This window comes from Malurus melanocephalus, unplaced genomic scaffold (genome assembly GCF_030028575.1).
Source record: "Malurus melanocephalus ecotype Western Australia unplaced genomic scaffold, MMel_1.1 scaffold_29, whole genome shotgun sequence".
Taxonomy (NCBI): Eukaryota; Metazoa; Chordata; class Aves; order Passeriformes; family Maluridae; genus Malurus; species Malurus melanocephalus.
Genome location: NW_026623261.1, coordinates 2,779,706 through 2,785,257, shown reverse-complemented (window position 1 = coordinate 2,785,257; position 5,552 = coordinate 2,779,706).

Sequence of the window (5,552 nt, the reverse complement as noted above, 5' to 3'; positions counted from 1 at the left end):
AAAACAGAAGAAGCTTGCAGTGGAAACCTGCATGAATGGCAAAAATGACGTGATAGAATTTGCATTAACACTTCCAAGAAATTAATGAATAGCCTATTAGACTCTCCCCTTCTACCTTATGAGCAAAGTTTCTGTTTTTCACATGGTCTGCCATGCATGGCCATGACAGAGTTTCCTGAATCCTTGGGAAATGTTTGAGTTACCATGTGAAATGGTAGGTGCTGTATCTGAGCTTGTGAATATTGTTATGGGATCAGAACATGACACCAAATCCCCACCTGGAGATGGGTCCCAGGAATACGTGAAGTGCTGGGTCCTGCCTGGCTGAAGAAGTTGTGGAGGGAGAGAATGTAAGGAGTCCCATGGCTCTAAGGAAAGCTGGCAGCTATGGAGAAAACAACATTAGGGAGCTGGAGTGAATTGGTTGACCATTTTAATAGTGAGAGAGACTTTTCCCTGATCAGCAGCATAAGAGAGGACTCACAAACTCCATGATGCATCTGTCATCAGGAAGGAAAGATAACACATTTCTCGCTTTCCCACACAAACTCAATTTTGGTATATTTAAACCTGATGCATATGCTAAACCTGAAGTGCCTCTGCTGCTGCTGCTGCCACAGTAGCTCCCAGGATGTGGATATCATGTAGCCTGCAGGAGCTGGAAGGGTAGAGCCCCCCAAACTGTCCATGGGAAGAGAAGAGAGGGATGTATTCTGGAAGACCCTGCTGCAGAGAAAATTCTGTAGGAGAATTCATTGCTTGCTCTACAGCCTGCCTCRCCCTGACATCAGCATCAGCGCCTACTCTGGAAAGCTGTGAGTGTTAGTRGTGTGGGAATCTCCCCTGCAAACCTCGGTGTCTTGTGCTAATTATGCAGCCTTCGAGCTGTAGCTGGTGATCTGTGTCCCGTGTCTTTAAACAGTGCTGCTGGTGATGTTAATTGTAGCCATTAGTCACTCAGAGCRGAGATGATTTAAAGGAAACTGACAACTTTAAGCATTACATTTAATGCCTAAGAATATTAAATTGGTGATTGTTACAAGTAATGCCTAAYATTATGGTACCTTAAAGACTTTCAGGGTTTGGCTGCATTATATCCTTGATGGGACTTAGTGTATAATCACTTTCCTTTAAGCATGGTTGTCCCTGACATCCATGTGCATTTTTGGTGCAGCAATGGTAGAAGGAATTAAATAGTAGAAAATGGCATTCTAAAATGAACAGACTTGGAGGAGCACATTTAGATTACCTGACACTATTAAAAAAATTGTTTTGCAGTTTGCTAGTATTGTTTAAGAATAATGGCTCGTTTAAATCATTTGCTTATCTAGCTCTTTCACCCTATGGACAGTTGTTGTGTGAAATGTGTTCTGCCTAACATTCCCAGCTCTTCATCCCTCCCCCTACCCTCTTGCACTCAACAGCATCCTGTCTTCTGTGTGTACTTCATTCTATGAATAACTGAAGAAAACTAAAAAAAAAACCCAACACACTGATAATCTGCAGACTAGATCTTGAGGACCAGTGTTTGAAATATTTCCCTTGTACAAATCTCTGGCTAACAGGGTGAAATGGAAAACGAGACCAAGTCCAATCACATCATAGAGGAATACAAATCAAGAGTCTGTCTAAGGGTCTGCACAGGTGTAGACAGATAGTTACCTGAGACAGCTCTCCTGATTTAAGATGTTGCCTTCCCCTGACTGTTAGTTGTCACTGTTCCTGTAGAAATTACTGCCCCAACATGTAATCAACAGCAAATTATGGAAGTACTCATGTCCCACTGAAGGCTGTGCACAAATCATSTTAACTCTGTTGATTCTGCACTCATGCAAACACAAAAGCACTCACACAATCTATTAATACAGCTTTGTTATGAGAATAATGTTTAACAGCTAGTCATGGCGACRTCTAAAATTGCTGGATTGGCAATCTGTGCCTTAAGGCTCTCRTGATCTGTAGCTTTTGCATAGCAGTAACTAGTGAACAGTGTTCTTTTTGCATGCAGCAATCTACTTTGGAGCCTTATGGAAAATACAGTACCATAGCAAAATTCAAAATTAAATTACAGGACTAATTTAAAAACAGTGCTTGTATCCTCAGGATAAAATTTGTTTTTCTCAGTTTAGTACTGTTAGGACTCAGGGGGTCTGAGATTTGTAAAGCCAGGACAAGTTTATTAATCATGTTCTTTCTCTGTACAGTTTCAATAACTATTCTCTTTTCACAACTTGTTGTCAGTTGGAATTTTATTGGACCTAGTGAAATGGTTAATTTTGGTCTGTTGTGTTCTAACCAAAATCTGAAGATGAAACAACTTTGTGAAATGYCACTCTTTATATTGTACATTTAAATATCATCAGTTCTCTGTGATCAATAGGCTGCTTTGGAGAGTGCTACTACTTTAAATCATCATCATCAGTTATTGAGGAAGAATGACATTCTGTTAAATAAAATATGACCAAATGAAAATTAAAATACATATATATTTTTGTGTTTGTACATGGGAATGTTTGTCTGGCTTCCTTGTGCTAAAACATATATGGAAGACACATTTTAATTGGATGAACTGCACCTTTTTTTTTTTTAACCAAGGTATTGAAAAGAAAGTAGCTGAGTGGTATGTCAGCATGAAAGTCTGGTAACACTGAATGTGTCTTTCACCCAGCTGTAAGTTTTAGAGAGTTAACATATTTCACGTTTACAAGACTATTTTGAGCTGTCACTTGGAAGTCTGTCTTGTGTCACAGGTGAAGATCATGTAGCGAAGCAAGACAAGAAAAGCTCATTTCCCCCTCAAAGATAATTCCTACTCTCCTGCCTCTAAGTTTCTTCTGTTCTGTGTTCCCCAGCACCATCTCSTGTTCATTGACTTTTCTTTTGCTGCCACACCAGGGAGAAGTGGTATTAGCTCTGYATAGAGATGTCCCTTTCTTAGGGATAATGTTTCTGTTCTCAGGAGAGATTAACCAGGGTAGGATAGAGCAGGCTATGTGACATTGAAGCAGTGTCTGCCACATGACCACATTTCATTCTAGATTTTTTCATGGGAGGGACAGATCCAGTAAATTATAGTCCTTTTTTATGTGTTTGTATGCTGTTTATGTGCTTCTTTAATGTAATTTTTGTAGTATGCCTTGCTTTAGATGCTTCTGTACATTTTCTATGTTTTATCTTTGGTTTAAACAGATTCAAAAATAATAGGCTGCTGTAGCTTCCTGTTTCACACATAATCTCAGTAGTACATGCAGATGCATTCCTTAGGCCAGCAGTGCAACATGTTGAAAAATATTGATGGCTTCTCATCTGCTTGGGAACGTCATCCCTTGGCTCCCAGGGGCTGCRTGGCTGTGCAGGGTGTGTGAGCCATTGCTATCATTACACAGCTGCACAARGAGATGTCAATACAGCTCCCTGCTCCCTTGAAATCCCTCACTTGCATCCCTCTGTCTGAGCAGAGTTGAAGCSCCTATAACGGGGTGGTTTGCAGTGCCTCACTGCAGTGTTTTGARTTATAACCACTGCCCATTTGTGTGTCACCAGGCTGCTTTTCCCTGCAAACAACGTGATCCCRRTGTGTGYATGTGTGTGTCTGTGTCTGTGTCTGCTTGTCTCATCCCACCTCCCATTTTGAMCCCTTTTCCCTAATATCTGCTGGCAGTAGAGGCCTCCAAGCTGGCAYTTTGTGCTGGCATGTGACACGTGGTGTGACATGCTCAGGGTGCCTGGCCCTGATGTGGAGCTGGCTGGGGCATCCTGAGCCCACGTGCCACTCCAGAAGAGACCAGGATGGGGCAAAGAGTACCAGACCTGCTTCTSTTCTGAGGGAACTGGGAGGCAAAGAGCTGGGATCTGCACTTGGGTTGCATTTTGGACATAGTGCCATAAAAGCAGGTCGGTGGGCAGGGGAATGCTTTTTGCTCCCTGTGCTGCCAGACACTGAGAATTCTGTATGGGCAGGGGTTCATCCATGACCTCCAGTCAAAAGGAGAATGTCAGTGTAACCCCCAGCAGTGTAGTGGGGTGGTCAGGAGGGTGTGCAGGAGTATGGGGGTCGTGTCTGTGGAATTAATTCCCTGTCATGCTGCCACAGCTCTGGTGCAGCCCACAGGAGCACTGCACTGGTGCAGGGTACAGGAGTGGGAAGTGAAATTGGGAGCTGTGCTAATAACTTCAACCATATTGGCAGCATTTGCACAAACMTCTGAGTGTCTGTTGAGCATGACAKAAACAAGTGAGTGTTCACAAAGCCAAAAATTCTCTGTGTCAGTAGCAAATAAAGCATTTTGCCTTGTTGCCTGCAAGATTCTCAGCAGTGCTGTTTTCATTCCCATGAGCTGAGTAGTGGGGAAAAACAGCCCCTGGCCTTCCAGACATGTACAGATGGTTGGCCAGTCAAAAGCCCTTCCAGTACCTGAACCCTGACCAACAACATCCTTTTCTTTCTGGAAAGATTACCAAGCTGTCAAGAAATCCTCTTCCCATCATCCATCATCTTAACTGCTGAAATCCCTGGAGATTAGCAGCTGAGAAAGTGCCTATRTAGCAAAAATATGTCACACTGGTCAGAATGGAGATAATTGATTTTTACATCATCATTCTCTTCTATTTAGATATACCACTTTGCAAATTTTGTCTTTTGTGAAAAGACTTTAATGAAATTTACAGAAAAAATATTAATGAAAAAATATTATTTAAATATAACTGTTTAAATTTTATCTCCAGCAGTGGGAATGCTAAAGAAAACAGATAATGATATTGTTTGATGGCATTAATTTTCATTTCAATCTCTGTAATTAGAGACAATTTTGTAACAGACATGTAAATTCTTCCACATGGAGCAATGGAGTAAAACTCAGACTGATCTTAACCCTATCCCATTCCTAGAATCACCAAATAAAATCTGACCCTGAAAAAGAAGCAGTTGGGGTGCTGATTTTAATGAGGTTTTTTAAAAGATTTTGATGCATAAACCAAAAATTTATAAATGAATTTATAATCTATAATTTATTAATTTATAATCTAAATAAAAATTATTAATTTATAATCTAAATAAACACAATAATGGAAAATGACAACATATTCAATTTATTTTTCTTTAATGCATATACCCTTTAACAGTTCAGATTAAGCTACAACAAACCAAGAAAATAACCTGAAATCTGAAATTGCTCAGAATAAATTGTGAGTTACAACTGTGCATTATACTATCAATTGGATTTTTTTTTTTATATTAAGGCTTTACATTATCATTATTAGATCCTTTTAATGCTTGTGTAGCAAAGGCCTCAAGGAGAAGCAAAGTGTTTTGTTTGCAGAAAAAAATAAAAAGAAAGGAAACAYGGACCTGGCATATCACAATTTATAATTATCTTCCTTCATTTAATTTCTTTTTCATGTGACTTTCTTTTTTTCTTTAAAAAAATTGTAGCCATGGATCTTAGCTCATGCAGTGCAATAAATTGATGCACCCCTGTAAAAGCAGGCTAAACCACAATAGCCTCTTAAGTTATTTTAGCATCATTAAAACCCTTTCACATATAGAGTATTTT